The 15697-nt window shown below is 55.9% G+C and overlaps 1 protein-coding gene across 3 annotated transcripts in view; it reads left to right on the forward strand.

Annotated features, from left to right (window-relative positions):
* Window positions 1-15697, forward strand: part of CARM1 (coactivator associated arginine methyltransferase 1) — a 42071-nt gene that overhangs the window by 9016 nt on the left and 17358 nt on the right. The gene's annotated exons all lie outside the window — the stretch shown is intronic.

The following is a 15697-nucleotide window of genomic DNA, read 5'->3' on the forward strand; positions in this document are numbered from 1 at the left end:
CAACAGTTCTCTGAAAATAGGGAGACTCGAATTTTCATACTTTGAATCAGAAGCACGCATTCAGAGTGACCTTGCTGTCTCTTTAGTGTAGTCATTACCATTTGTTTACCACTTTATTTATTAATTTTAAATATTATTTCTCCCACCAAACTTCTGATAACAATTGCAGTGTGTTAGCTATTTATCATGTAACAAAAACTTGTTAATGAGTTATTTACTGGCTGCACTGGGTCTTCGTTGCCATGCACACACCTCTAGTTGCAGTAAGGTGGGGGTCTATTCCCTAGTTGCGGTGCTCAGGCTTCTTCTTGTGGTGGCTTCTCTTGTTGCAGAGCATGCATGGACTCTCGGGCATTCGGGCTCAGTAGTAGTGGTGAAGGATCAGTTGCCCTGTGGCATTTGGGATCTTACTTCCCAGACCAGGGATAGAACTCGTGTCCCCTGCATTGGCTGGCAGATTCTTAACCATTGGACCACTAGGGAAGTTCTTAACTTTAAACAGCAAAAGTTTACTAAGCATCCATTGTGTGCCAGGTACTGTTTGAGGAGCTGGGATTAAGCACAAGTCCACACTTGTGGGTCTTGTGGGGTGGGAGTGTGTGTGACAAGCGCTGTCTTCCACAGTGGTCAGGGCCTTGAAGGTAAACCGGGCTGAGGCTTGAGAATGCTGGGGAAGGGGCTGCTTGAAGTGGGAGTGAGTGGGAGGTACGGGTTGGTCAGGGATGGTCACCACTCTGAATGGGGCATTAAAGCTGCTGAGAGAAGTGCATCGAAATGACCCAGACTCTATGCCTCAGTTTCCTCAGCTGTGAAATGGGGATCTTGGTAGCATCTACCTTGGAGAGTTGTAAGTTGTGAGCTAACAGAAGTCAGGTGCTTGAAGTAGTGTCTGCCACTCAGGCAGGCAGACCTGGGGAGTGAGCCTGCAGGCCTGCATGGCCAAGAGCAGCCCATGGCCACCGTGGCTGGAGCAGGGTGAGTATGGGGAGGGGTGGGTCCCAGCAGGGGGCTCGGCGTTTATCCCCAGAGTGTTGGGGAGGGAAGTGACACCCGTGGTGGTGTCTGGGTTCAAGCCCTCCCCCATTCCATCGTTCCCTCCCCCATCCTTTCCTAGCAGAGCGATCCTGGGTGAATGACTCAGCCTCCCGGATCTCAGCTTCCTTGTCGGTGAGGGGGGTTTTGGCTGGTGGTGGGTGGTCACCTGTGCCTGGACTGCAGGCCCTGTACACATCAGACGCCATCCATGCCCCCGACTCAATTCTGGTCTTGGGGAGCAGAGAGAAGGCGGATGAGGAACCCCTTCTCCCTGCTTGAGGAGGGCCGGAGCGTGGCCTCGGAACTAACCTGAAGAGAAGGGGGCAGGAGGCCACCAGCCTGACAGAGTTGAGGTGGGAAGGAGGGGATCTGGGCGCAGGAGCCACGGGCGCGGCTGGGTTGGGGCCGGCTCTGGGGCAGCCGGGGTCTGTATCTCTGGGCCAGTCCTGCTCTCCTGGTCGGCCAGGCCAAGGGGCAGGCCTGCTTTGCATTCCTGGGCAGGAATGCTCATGCTTCCCCCTCCCGGTCAGCAGCAGCTCTCACGGGTCAGAGGCATCTGGAGGTCATGATTAGCATGGGCTGCAGAGTCTCATCTGACTTGACCTCATGACCCCAGGCAAGTGACCCTCCTTCACAGTTGTTCTGTCCTAGAGTGGAGAGTGGTTTTGGGGGCTGGCGCACACACAGATTCGCCCCACATATATAGCAGGTGAGTAACACAGTGTAAGAGATCACTGGTCTCCTAAACCTGCCGTGTGGTCTGGAGATGTGTCCCAGGTGGAGATGATCATGGAACCCCCGGATGGGTATGGGGCAGCTGGGAAGGCCTTGGAGATCCTGCCCCAACCCTTCCTGGTCCCACACGGCTCTCATCGTGTGTTCACCCTCCTGTCTGCTCAAGTCCGGGACTTGCTGGGAAAACGTCAGGATTCAGGGTCCCAGGAACACAGCAGGGCAGGGCTGCTGGCACCCTTTCTGTCTGCTCCGGGAAGCCATGGCACCTTTTGGTTTAAGATCCCCGAGTCCCTGACTTCCCCCACACCCACCTCTTTTGTTCTCTGAAAGCCAGTTATTGAAGGAAATTGAGACCAGGCTTCACCCAGGCCTGCAGGAGTTAGATATGAAGGCCCTGTGGCCCTCCGGCGTCTCCTGTGGGGGTTATGCTTTAGATCACTGGCTTTAATTGTTTAATCAACAAGCACAGACGCCCAGGCCTAAGGTGCACTTGACATGGTGGGCACCCCAGTAACTGCCACCCAAAGTCAGACCTAGAACTTGGCCTGCAGCCTCTGGATGGGTTTGGTTTGATCAAGTGGGTCTGTCCCCTGATGTCTGGCAGGGTATTCTTGAAAACTGGTCCAGACGGGTGTGTGTGTTCGGGGGGTACTCTGTCTCTTCCCCTCCTCCACTCCTCGCAGAATAAGGGGAGAAACTCTTTCACTCCCTCTTTTTGTCTGTCTCTTTCGGTTGATTCATCACCCACAGCTTTGGTGAGAGCGGGTCTGAGCTGTTTTCTTTAAGACTGTTGGGCGGATTTGCTCCCCCGCTAATTGTGTTCCCGTGGCTGGCGTTCGTCTTGGCTGCATGTGATACTCACGTAACGGTTTTGTGTATAGAAACCTGCCTGACAACACAGGAGCTGGGGAGAGTCCAGCTGCAGGGACCCCGGCAGATCTGAGCTCTAATGAAAAAGGAATGCTCCATCATCCCTCCCACAGGGGGCAGTGAATAAATGATCAAAGGCAGATTGGGGGGCCTCTTGCAGATCCAAAAGGGACATTCCAGAGAGCTAGCCACATTCTTCCCTGAGCTGGAGAGGAGGGCGAAGGCAGGCTGGGGCTTCTAGCCTTCTGTCATGTGTCCCAGAGGCCCCTCCGCAGAGCCTGTCTGGTCTGCACCGAATGTGTGACTGGAGATTGGCATCCCTAGTGTTGCGTGAGTCTCGGGTTGGAGATGCTGACCAGTTGCCTGGCCTCGATACCCCTCCACCCCCGCCCCAGTGCCCTGCTTATCGCCGCTTTGAGGCCCTACCATGACCGTTTGGGCCGAGCAGCTGGTGGGCGCCGTGCCAGGCTCTTTACGTTCATTGACTCGCCTGGTTGTCAGAACAGCCCCGTGGGGAGCCACCCGCTTCCTAAGAGGGGAAACTGAGGTACTTGGTGGTGGCTGGCTGTTGGGTGCCAGCCCGGCTTCAGCCCTGACGTCTCCCCGGGGGTGCTGGTGAAAGTCAGTGCCCTAGAGGACAGGCAGACCTGGCCCTTGGGGTGTGTGTCAGGGAAGTGGCCCTGGTGGATTCTTCTGGAGCCCAAAACCAGTCTTTCCTCATTCCTGCCTCGTTGCCGATTCCATCATTGGACGGGCAGGCTCTGTCGCCACCCGCCTGGGCCACATCTGGAGTCACATCTGGCGAGGCAGCTGCTGGCAGGCTGGTGGGAAGGGCCCCTCCCTCCGGACTCACACATCCGGTTCTCCGAGCTCAGAGGCAGGGCCAGGGGGGCTCTTGGAGCCCCAGGGGCCTGGCGGAGGCCCTTCCTGCAGCCCCGTGGCCCCAGGACATCCTGTGTTACCTCTGGGCCAGTAGTCAAAGTGTTTTCTTTGTCGACGAGCCCTCCGCCGGGACTGCAAGTGGGCCTCAGCCCCCCAGCTGGTTTCCTGCATCTCTCCTCCACCGAGGCTCCTCTGCCCTGTCCTCCAGCCTCTTCCGTTTGGCCTCCCTGAAGTCACCCTGGGCTGAGGGCCGAGGTCCCTCAGCTGGCTGGAGGAGGAACATGTTAGCACACCCCAGACACTGACTGGCTTGGCTTCCTGTGCTGAGCGCACAGTCCCTGGCAGCCGTGGGAACCAGTGTGTGGGGTGTCCCAGCCGCTCTGAGGGTGGGTCCCCCTGCTGCCCTTGACACATTTCCCCTATGTGCCTCCATCCTCATGAAGCACTACCTGCCCAGTTCCTGCGGTCACAGGTGGTGGAGACCTTCATGACCCCTCTCAGTCCTTGGAGTCTGGCTCTGTTGCGAGCCTGTAGCGGGGACTCTGGGGGATGGTGCCTGCCAGCCATGGTCAACCAGCCGGGCCTGGCTTTGCGAGGCCCAGGGCCCACGTCCTTCCCTGGACCCTGAGCGTGGTCCCCACAGCCTCCCAGGCCCAACTCGCCTCCCAGAGACGGGGATGGGGTTCAGCTGTCTTTCATGAGCAGCCAGATCCCCAGGCTGGGCCGCTTCAAGCATGTCAGTTCTCTGGGCCTCAGTTTCCCCTCTTGAACTTGAGCTCAGTGAGGAAGGTGGTGGTCGGGAGCATTAGCTGAGGCCCTGACTGCATAAGGTGTCTGCCTGGTACCATGTACAGCAACTGCTTCAAAGTCCCAGCCAAAGAAGAGAGGCTCGGCCCTAGAGGCCGACAGCACGGCCCCTGGAGTGAGGGGCTGGGGCTAATGGGCCTGCTGCCTCCCCCCACCCCTAATTATCGTCTAAGCCCCCCTGCTTTCAGGGGCCAAGGAACCGTGCACAGCTGCTGTTCCTTTTGTAGCTCATAAAGCCCGGCCTGCCTGCTGATTAGCATGGATGGGGAGATATTTGCATGTAATGGCTCCCGCCCAGTTGGAGCCCCGGGGTAGTCTTTTCAGAAAAGCCAAGCCCTTTCTTTGTCTGGTGCTTCTTCTCTTGGAGTTGCCCTTCCACACACTCCGCAGTTAGACTCGTTTTTGAGGTCCCTCCAGATCAGACCTACAGTAGGACCACAAGCCTCCAGTCCCTAAAGGCAAATACCAACCGCCACCTGCCCCCAGCTCCCATGACCCAGCCCTTTGAAAGGGGTCCCCGCTGATGCCCAGAAGCCAGCGCCGACATAGGAGGTTTGGGGGACTCTAATCAGCCTCTTCTTCAGCCTGTGGTCAGCCCCATCATGGCAGGGGGAAGGCGGGTGGCAAGGGGTGGACCAGCAATGGTCGTTGGCTATTGTTATTGTGAAATATTGTCACAGGGATGAAGGCTAATATAGCAGACACCAGGAACTGCCCACCCCCACCTGAAGAGAGAAACAAGTGTTGCCTGTAGAGCCCAGGGCGCCTATCTTGTCTCCTCCCAGCGAGATAACCTCGTGGTCAGCCAACTCTGGTGGTCAGCCTTCATAAGGGGCCCCTCTGATGTGGCCAAAGGTCCCACACCTAAAGTCAAGACCTTCCCAAGCATAGCATGAAGCCAGCACCTCTCAGCCTCAGCCGATGGCTGCTTCAGGTCAGAGCGGCCTGCGCGGAGCCTGGTCTGGGTACCCGGTAGGGTTGATTCAGTGGCCAGGTGCCTGGTCTGGGCCCAGCGTGGCCTTGTGTCACAAGATTCTGGGAGTCCTTCTTTCCCATCTTTGCCTCTGGTCAGAGGGCCTTGGGGATGTAGGGCCCCCAGATGGATGTTGTGTGCTGCTGTGTGCTGTGGTCTTGGGCTGGGCGCAGGGTGTGTTAGTCCTTGTGACAGTGCTGATCGTTGCGTTATTTTTCAAGACCTGAAAGCTTGGCGGGCTGGAGGGTGGGGTCCAGGTGGCAGAACCCAGGTTCGAACGTGGGTCTGGAGTTCTGGGGTTTGCACTGCTGCGTGGCCTCCTCAGCAGGTGGAGAGGGACTTGCCCTGGGCTTCCAGGTCTCACGAGGCCTCCCGTACCCTGGCCTGGCCCAGCCCACTGCCCCTCCTCCGTCACACCCACTCGGGGGAGGGGAGAGCGGGGTGCCGGCCCAGGCTGGGAGAGGCAGTCACCAGCTGAGAAGCCGGTGTCCTCTATCCCAGTGGGACACTGGGGTCACAGGACCTGAGGCTGTGGCGGGTGTGTGTGTGTGTGTGTCTGTCTGTCTGTCTGTCTGTCTCAAGGCCTGTTTCCTCTCCCCTCCCCCACTGTCACTATCGCCTTTGTGTGTTGTCTTTCCGGAACGTGGTGGAAATTCAGACTGCTCAGGAGAGTGTAACCTGAAGAGCCCATGCCCTCCTCCCTGCCTACCCTGGCCGCTGCTCATCTCCTGTCGTGACCTCCCCACGCGGGTTTCAGGCACACGGGCTTGTGTGCATACATCTCCCCAGGAACACTCCGGCTCAAGGTGTTCACAGTTAAACCATGAGGGGGGGTGCCTATTGAAAAGTACACCTCCCTTCCAGAGGCAGCCCCTGAAGTCATTTTGTGGTGTTTCTTTCTAGACAGGCCTTCCCCTCGCCAGCTCCCCCTGCTCGATTTTACACCCATGGCGCGTGTACTTGACAGTGTGTATCCCTAACAGCGTGGCTTGGTCATCTTAACATGGTGGCATTTACAGATTGAAATCTGTGTCTTTTCCTAGGCCCTCCTTCCCTTCACTCGTTCTGTAGGTACATCGGTTTTCTGCTGTTTTCAGCAGTCCTGTATTTAGGTACATCTTCACAGACATTTAGAAGCAGAGCTATAGGATAAGGTCCTGCAAGGGAACTTGTAGGTTAGAAGTCTTTGGTCACGTGTGCTGGGAAGAGAGGTCCAGACAGGGGCTACCCTGGGGCGCTGGGGGCTCTGGGTCCCTGCAGGGCAGGGCTGGGATTCACCCAGGCCAAGGTCAGGCCCAGGAGCCCAGGGTGACCTCATGCTCCTCAAATACCCCGGGGCTGGGCACTGTACCCCGGCAGCTGCTCCGAGCGTCTCCGAGGACAGCACTGGAGCCGCCGGCTTAGGTTACAGCCAGAGAGGGAGGCCAGGCCGGGCTAGGATTCCCAGAACCATGGTGGCTCCTGGTCATGAAGTGCTTAGTACACTCATACTGCCCTGCCCTCTGTTATCTCGCTCGGGGAATCCTCACAGCAGAGAGGGGGTTTTGTTTTTGTTTTTTAATTAGTTTGTTTTTGGTTGCACTAGGTCTTCGTTGCTGTGTTTTCTCTAATTGTGGTGAGTGAGGCTTCTCCACGTAGTGGCTTCTCTTGTTGCAGAGCACGGGCTCTAGGCACACGGGCTTTAGTATTTGCAGCTTATGTGCTCTAGAGCGAGGACTCGGTAGTTGTGGTGCATGAGCTTAGCTGTTCTGCGGCATGTGGGATCTTCCTGGACCAGGGATCGAACCTGTGTCTCCTGCATTGGCAGGCCAATTCCCATCCACTGTACCATCAGGGAAGTCCTAGGAAGGGTTTTATCTTGACTTTGTCCCCATTGCACCCCCATTGCACAGATGGGGCTCCTGAGGTTGAGGGTGAAGGCAGGTGGTGGGGCTGTCTGCCAGGCCCTCCCCGTGGGCTCTGCCATGATCCCCATGGACAGATGAGAAGAATGAGGCCTGAGGTCACATCTGAGGGCGGTGCATTAGGCCCTGAACTTAGTTCTTCCTGGATGTCCATTTATGTATTTGGCTCCATGGGGCCCTGCTTGTGGCACATGGAATCTTCTGTCTTCATTGTGGAATGTGAGCTCTTAGTTGCAGCGCGTGGGATCTAGTGCCCTGACCAGGGATTGAACCCTGGTCCCCTGCACTGGGAGCTGGTGTCTTAGCCATTGGACCACCAGGGACGTGCCTTGATGCCCCCATTTAAACCACTGTCCTCTTAACCTTGCCCACTGGGGAGGTGGGGCAGAGGGGCCTGGTGCCTGTGGGAGATGGCAGACCCTTGGAGGACGAGCCCTGCGCCCCCATGCGGTCTGGCTTGGCTTGGATGTTGCCGCCATCCCGAGACAGCCCATGATCCATCTCTTACCCTGCCTTCTCCCCGGTGCCGCCTGCCTCCCTGTGGTGCCCCGGAGCGCGGGAAGGCAGGGCCCGGCTGGCTTGTTCACCGCCGTGCCCCTGTGCCCACAGTTGGCATTGAGCAGGCCTGCCAGCCGATGGCCCTGAGCAGGGGGGGCGGCCGCGGGTGAGCCTAGGAGAGCGCTGATCGCTGTGCCGTGTCCTCTTCACCCGACTCCTCTCTCCTGTGCAGTGTTTTCCCCTGGAAGGTGAACAGCCTGTGTTTTATTTGGCAGTAGGAGGCGATTTCATAAAAGACCTCACATTCGGACAGGCATCTCCCCCCTCTCCCAAGTCTGCCAAGATAAATAGCTTTAATTATTCTTCGCTTGTGGCTGTAATAGTTTTCCCGCTAGAGAGGCAGGGATTTGAAATGTGGCCCTTTTGTGTGTGGGTTGCTCCCTTCCACCAGCTGGCGGCTGCTTTTCCTTCTCGCTTTTCTGTTCCCCAGGAGGCAGAGAGCGCCCCTCATTCTCACACTAGGACAGACGGTTCTGTGGGAGGAGAGAGCTTGGCTCCTGGCATTTATTCCCTCTCTGCTGGGCCCCTCTGACACAAGTCTGTCCAGCATGAAGGGCTCAAGGCCCCCATGCTTGTTCCAGAGCAGAGGGGAAGGGGGACAAGGACAGGGGTTAGCAGAGGGCTGCCCAGTGCCCAGCGCCTTCCCCAGGCCACACACACCCTTGGCCTGGGCAGCTGGACCCCCATTCTGGCTGCCTCCTGCACATTGGGAAGTGGCCACGCCTCCCTGTCCCCAGGCCCTGGGGCGGCTGTGCAGGTCAGCGTTCTCAGATGCTGGGCGGGGTGCTTGGCCAGCCACGTGCAGAGCCCTGGGTTTAGCTTGTCCAGGAAGTGCTGGAGAACCTTCCTGGTCCTCTGGAAGAGGTGACAGGGACGCCGGGAAAGAGAGGCAAGGTGTCTGGGAAGAGTCAAGGGGCCACGAAGGCTGGGGAGAAGGCCTTCTGCTTGTGGTCTGGGAGGTGGTAAAGTCAGCATGGCCCCGCAGGGAGACAGAGGGGTGTGCCAAGCCGTCCACATTAGCAGCGCCTGGCAAGCCCCATGAGGAGTTTGACTTTGTTCCAGAAAGTTCTGGGGAACCACGGAGGAGTGTGGGCAAGAGAGAGACCACAGCAAGCTGGCTGCATCGGACACTGTGACTGGGACATGCCTGGAGGCTCAGCACGTCTCGGTCATCTGGTCAGTGTCCTTGAGGCCACCAGCTTCTTTGAGGCTTGTCTGAGTGCCAGGCCCCGGATTAGGCCCAGGAGTGAGGGTGGGGAGTGGGGCGTTTCCTTCAGGCCCGGGGCCAGGGAGCCCCTGTGCCTCAGTGTCCCCGCCCCCCGGCCCGATTCGGCTGCTCCAGGTTCCATGGTGCTGTCCAAGGAGCCAACAAGAGGGGCCTCAGGGTGGTGCTGTGCTGGGCGGGGAGCAGGCAGCTTGTCCCCAAGAGTTGCTCGCTTCCCAGCCTCTGTCTTGTGCCTGGCCGGCAGCTGCCCCTCCAGCCCTGGCCTCCCCTGGCACTGGGCCCCTTTGGGTGGTGCCCAGGGCTGTGGATTCACCGGGGCCTCTCTCAGCTCCTCCATAGCCTCCCTACAAATCGCTCGTCTTGCCTGGGAACCGCTGCAGCCTCCCTGGGCTGTAGCCAGGATTCCAAGTCACCTCCAGTTCTCCTGCTGGGCCCCTGCAAGGGAGACTCCACGCCCGTGTGTGTCCCCTGCTCTCAGTACTCAGCGCTTGTGATCACCGCCAAGCAGCTCTCCGACACCAGCTGGGCCTCCTGCAATTCAGCTCCATCCTGACTGTCTCCCTGGAGGTGGTGTCAGTCACACAAGTTGAGGGCTCAGTGCCACCAGACTGGGCACCCCACTTGAGACGCCAGGCACAACCTCAGTTTGGGTCACCGGTGCTTCCGATCAACTTGCTGTATAAACGGAGGTTCCTGGGGTCTTGTCCTCAAGTTCGGTTCACTTGCTGCAGCAACTCAGGGAGAGACTGCGCTTACTAGACGACCGGCTGACATGAAAGGGTGCAACTCAGGAACGCCAGATGGAGAGCCAAGCGGCGCGAGGCGGGGGCAGGGGCTGCCGGCCTGCGGGGCCCTCTGGGGTGGGTCGCCAACCTCCTGGCACGCCACATGCTCGCCAACCCAGAAGCTCTCCTGTACCCTGTCCTTTTGGGGTTTTATGGAGGCTTCATTGTATAGGCACGGTTGATTTAATCATCGGCCTTTGGACGCTGAGGAGGGCGGACTGAAAGTTCCAGCTGTCTCATTGCTAAGCTGGTCCTGACATGGGTTTCTAAAGTCATATACCCCAGGGTGCTTGAAAGGGGCATCATGTGACGACAGAAGACACCTTTATTGCTCTTTTACTTATTTAAACTTTTTGTAAAAAATCATTTTTGTCTATTTATTTTTGGCTGTGCTGGGTCTTCGTTGCTGTGTGGGCTTTCCTTTGGTTGCTGCAAGTGGGGGCTACTCTCAAGTTAGTCGCGGTGCACGGGCTTCTCCCTTGCAGTGGCTTCTCTCGTTGCAGAGCACAGGCTCTCGGGCGCGTGGACTTCAGTAGTCGTGGTTCCCGGGCTTGAGAGCACAGCCTCAGTAGTTGCGGTGCCCGGGTTTAGTTCCTCTGCCGCATGTGGAATCTTCCTGGACCAGGAATTGAACCTGTGTCTCCTGCATTGGCAGGCAGATTCTTGACCACTGAGCCACCAAGAAAGCCCACCTTTGTTGCTCTTAATCACTTGAGAAATTGCAAGTTTTAGGAGCTCAGTGCCAGGAAAGGCAACTAAATACATGTTTATTGTTAATCAGCATATCATAACTCCCTTTCCTCTGTTTTCCCACGTGCCGTTTCCTCTCGCTGAAGAATCTGTTCCAGTCTCTTTCCCTGGCTGAGTCAGGCACCATCTCTAGCCTCCCACAATACCCCTGCGTCCTGGCCTCAGTCCCAGGGGGACCCTCAGCTGGGACCCTCGTCACTGGCCACCCGGCTCCCCGCACCCTCTCAGGAATGGGGAGGGCGTCTCCTTGCAGTCCATTGTCAGCTTTGTGATGGTTTTATTGTCACATAGCCACACTCCTCTGCCCCTTTACATCCTGTCTGCAGTGGAGTTGAGGCACTGTATGTGCATGTGTGACATTGCTCTGTTGGGTCCGACTCTTTGTGACACTTTGGACTGCAACTCGCCAGGCTCCTCTGTGGGATTTTTCAGGCAGGAACACGAGTGGATTGCCATTTCCTCCTTCAGGGGATCTTCCTGACCCAGGAATTCAGCCTGTATCTCCTGCATTGCAGGCGGATACTTTACCTACTGAGCCGTCAGGGAAGCCCCTGAGTTACAGTAGCAGAGATTAAATGGCCGAAAAATGTTGGGTCCTTTACAGATAAAGTTGTGGCCACAACTCCCTAGTGCTGGCTCAAGGAAGCTCAGAGAGGTGGTGTGCACCCCACCTAGGGGCCCAGACCCTGGAGACAGTAGGCTCGGCCGCTCGCCGTGGGACCTTGACTAAGAAACCTAACCTGTCTGAGCAAGCGCCTTTTCTCCTCTGAGCCTTCAGGGCGATACAGGGATTTTGTGACGAGTCCATGGAAAGTGCAGGAGCAGAGCCTGTCACCTGGGATATGTTAGCTATGTTAGGCCCACCTCACGTTAGCAGGGTATGGGTGGGTGCTGGCCCTCGCAGCTTGTGGAAACTCGGCCTCTGTGACTTGGATACTCGGGGGCCTTGCCGCCTGGAGAGCAAGACTGGTACGGTGTTTTTCCAGGTCCCTCCCCACACCCCCAGAGCACTGCATTCCCTGTAGAGTTGTCCCTGGTGATTCCGGCCCCTCGACCCCTGGCCCCGGAGCCTCAACGCAACAGACTTCTCAGTGTAGTGGGTGGGAAGCCAGCCCAGGGTGTCAGGCCGGGTCTAGAAGCAGGGCAGGCATGCTTGCGGTGGCTGTGGCCTGACTAATACTCCTTGATCTGAGTTCGTTTCCCAGTTGAGAGCCTGTCTTGGTGAGCTGCCTCAGAGCCTTCCATTTCTCAGCCCGCCCGTCCCATCACTGCAGGGAGGAGGGACCCAGGCCCTGCTCAACTTGGCTGGGAGGGTACCCCACACACCTTCCCAGCCTGCAGCCCCCTTCGTAGTCCCTCCCAGGTAGATCAACAGCCTGCCAGCTCTCCTCTCTGCTCTGTGCCAGCCAAGGTGATGAAGGTGATGCGTTCTGGGTCGGTTTCTGAAAGCAGAGCCCAGAGACCAGTTCTGCCTCTTCCACGGTTCGCCCCTGGGTGGGTCCAGGCCCCGTGGGCTCCAGGCCCCTTTCCTGGGGGAAGAAGCCCCCTCCTGGAAACCCCTCCCCCTGGGGAGCCAGGAGGCAGACTGTGCCCTAGCCCCAGCCACAGGGAGGCGCGTGGAGAGGGGAACCATTGGCCCAGCGCAGCCAGCTCTGTCCATTGTCCTGAGGGCCCCTCCCAGTGAGGTGGGGAGAGGGGAAGTACAAGTGTAGAGGTCAGAGCCCTGCCCACCATGGGCACTGGGGCGCTAGTGTGGCCTTGGGAAGGGGCTGGGAGGGGAGGTCCTTGACGGCCAGCCCAAGAGCTCTGACTTCTGAGGCTTTTAAAAAAGATAGGAGCTTGATTCAGCTTTCTTTTTCTTTTTACTTTTGGTTTTTCAAATATTTACTGACCATCCTGTGTACCAGGGACTGACCTGTGGTTGTATAGCCATGATGTAGACAAAATGCTGGTCCTGTGGGCTTTGGGGGGCCCACCCATGATGAGACAGCTCAGGCTGTCCTTCACCCTGGCTTCCCTGTCCTGGGCCTCTAGATGCAGCCAAGCTTCCCTTGGCCACAGGTCCCTGTGGTCGCCTGCCTGGCGCCAGGCCGCCGGGCAGCTGGTTGGGTTGCCAGGCTTTCTGGTCTGGCAAAAAGGGAGACAGGCCTTCCCTGTCTGTTTGCCGCCACGCGGGAGTAGCTGACAGATTGGCTGTATTTTCTGACCCAGGAGCAGTCGTGGGTACCGCGTCAAGGTTTTGGGTCCATTCCTGAGACCCGTTTACAGCTGGACTCAGGAGCACCTTGTCTTGGACCCCCTGTGGGTGCAGCCTGGCCGTGACCCTGGGGCTGCTCCCCCCTAGTCCCTTCTTCCCTCCTGCCTGCTGTCAGGAGGCTACACATGCCCTGCTCCCCTTTCTCACCCCCAGGAGGGGGCACCTGGCTCCTGAGGTGTGAGGTGGTCTGGTGGAAACCCAGGTTGTGGCCTCAGGAGCCTCTTCCAGGCTGTGGACCAGGCTTAGGGCTGAGACCAAACTAGGGGTGAGTAGGGGGCCCAACGAACACCTGTTGGCCCTTCATATCCAGGCTCACGCATTGGGAATGTTTTGCTTTTCCTATTGAGATAAAATTCACATAACAAAAAACAGTTCAATGACTTTTAGTGTACTCACAGCATCTGGTAACCTCCGCCTCCATTTCCAAAATATTTTCATCGTCCAAAAAGAAAACCTTGTTTCCATCAGGCAGTTATTCCCCATTCTCCTACCCTCAGGCCCTGGTAGCCGCCAGTTTGCTTTCTGTCTCTGAATTTACTAATTCTGGATGTTCCAGATAAATGGGATCATACACCTGTGACCTTTTGTATCTGGCCTCTTTCACTCGGCATCATGTTTCTGAAACTCATCCATGGGGTAGCAGGTGTCAGGACTTCATTTCTTTCTATGGCTGAGTAACATTCTATTCTGTGGATGGACTGCATTTTCTTTATCCAGTCATCAGTGGACAGACATCTAAGCTGTTTTGAATAGTGACACTTTGAATATTTGCATACAGGTATTCATTTGAATACCAACTTTCAGTTCTTTGGGGTTTATACCGAGGAGTGGGATTGCTGAGTCAAATGGTAATTCTGTGCGGCTGTCCCATTCTGAGTTCCCACCAGCAGGGTCTGAGATTTTCAATTTCTCACCAGCATGTGTCGTTTCCCACGTTTTGTTTAAAATTGTAGCCATCCTACTGGGTGAGCAGTGACCTCTGGTTATGGTTTGAGTTGCAGGTGCGTAATGAATAATGCTGTGCATCCTTTCACATGCTGGTCATTTGTATATCTTGGGGGAAACATTTCTTCTGCCCATTTTTTCAGTTGAGTTATCTTTTAGTTGTTGAGTTCTTTATATATTCTGGACAACAGATTCTTATCAGATAGATGATTTGTAAATATCTTCTCCCATTCTGTAGGTTGTTTTTTCACTTTTTTGATACTGTCCTTTGATGCAAAAAGCTTATGTGTGTGTGTGTGTTATTCTTTTTTTAGCCACAGCACATGGCTTGTGGGATCTTAGTTCCCTGACCTGGACCCATGGCAGTGAAAGCATAGAGCCTTAACCTCTGGACTGCCAGGGAATTCTTCCAAAAGTTTGTAATTTTGATGAAGTCCCATTTATGTAGTTTTCCTTTTGAAACTCTTTGCTTTTGGCGTCATCTTGAGGAATCCATTGAAAAAATCCCAAGTCTCAGAGCTTGACCCCTGTCTTCTCCTAAGAGTTTTACAGTTTCCACTCTTACGTTTGTTTAGGTCATTGATTCTTTTGAGTTGGGTTTTTTTTAATATATGGCGTGAGGTAGGGGTCTGGCTTCATTCTCTTGTACAGGGAGACCCAGTGATCCCAGCACCATTTGTTGAAGAGACTATATTCTACCCCCCTGAATGTCCTCAGGACCTTTGATAAAAATCAAATGACTATAAGCAGAGGGTTTATTCTGGAGTCTCATTCTGCTGACATGACAGTCCATGCCTCTCCATTTGCCAGGGCTATTCTATTTTGATTATTGTACCTTTGTAATGTGTTTTGAAATCTGAGCCTGAGTCTTACCACTTTATTTCCAGATTGTTTTGGCTGTTATGGGGGTGATTGGGAACACTTTGCCACAGTTGTACTCATGCCTTTCTCTATAAATATATTTTGTTGTTGTCACTGTGGATTTGACGAGTCACTTGAAAGCAAGCTGTAGACATCACAAGAAACTTCACTGTATTTCCATATGTATCTTTCAATAAAAGGGTCATTCCTTTACAGAAATAATGCTCTTTTCACATCTAGATCTTTTAAAGTTACAGCACCTGGGGATGCCCCTGCTGGTCCAGGAGTTGGGATTCTGAGCATCCAGTGCAGGGGGTGCAGCTGTGATCCCGGGTTGGGGAGCTAGGATCGTACATGCCGAATGATGCAGCCTCCTGCCTCACCGCCCCCACCAATAAAAAAGCACCTGTAGTCCACACATTTCCCCAGTAGAGCTTAATCGCTGTTGAAAGATTTTCATTAGTCTGCATTTCAGGACCACATCTGGCGTTTGCTGGTCACGTCTCTTTAGTCTGGGGCTTCCCTGATAGCTCAGTTGGTAAAGAATCTGCCTGCAGTGCAGGAGACTCTGGTTTGTTTCCTGAGTTGGGGGTCTCCTTCACTCCAGTATACACGTGTGTTCAGTTGTATCCGACTCTTTGTGCCCCCACAAACTGTAAGCCCACCAAGCTCCTCTGTCCATGGGGTTATCCCAGCAGGAATACCGGAGTGGGCAGCCATTCCCTTCTCCAGAGGATCTTCCCGACCCAGGGATCTTCGCGGGTCTCCGCGGGCTCCTGCCTGGCAGGTGGCTTCTGCACCAGTGAGCCGTCAGCGAAGCCCTCACTCCAGCTCCCCGCAGCTTGTCTCTCTTCCTCTTCGGCTGTGTTGAGGCGGCCAGGAGGCTGTCCTGCAGGCTGCCGTGTGAGCTGGCACTGTGATGGGACCAGGGCTCTGTCCCGCTGCCCCACACCCGGGCCACAGCATCGGGTCATTTTGTCTCCTGGTGACGCGGTGTCTCACTGTTTGGCTGCGGTGGGGCACCCCATGCTTTTTGAGTGAATGACCAGTAACAGTGATAGTGGCGGGTACGGGGATGCAGTGCTTCCTGTCTGTGAGTTGGGTCTGACC

The sequence above is a fragment of the Muntiacus reevesi genome, chromosome 1, assembly GCF_963930625.1.
Source record: "Muntiacus reevesi chromosome 1, mMunRee1.1, whole genome shotgun sequence".
NCBI classification, from domain to species: domain Eukaryota; kingdom Metazoa; phylum Chordata; class Mammalia; order Artiodactyla; family Cervidae; genus Muntiacus; species Muntiacus reevesi.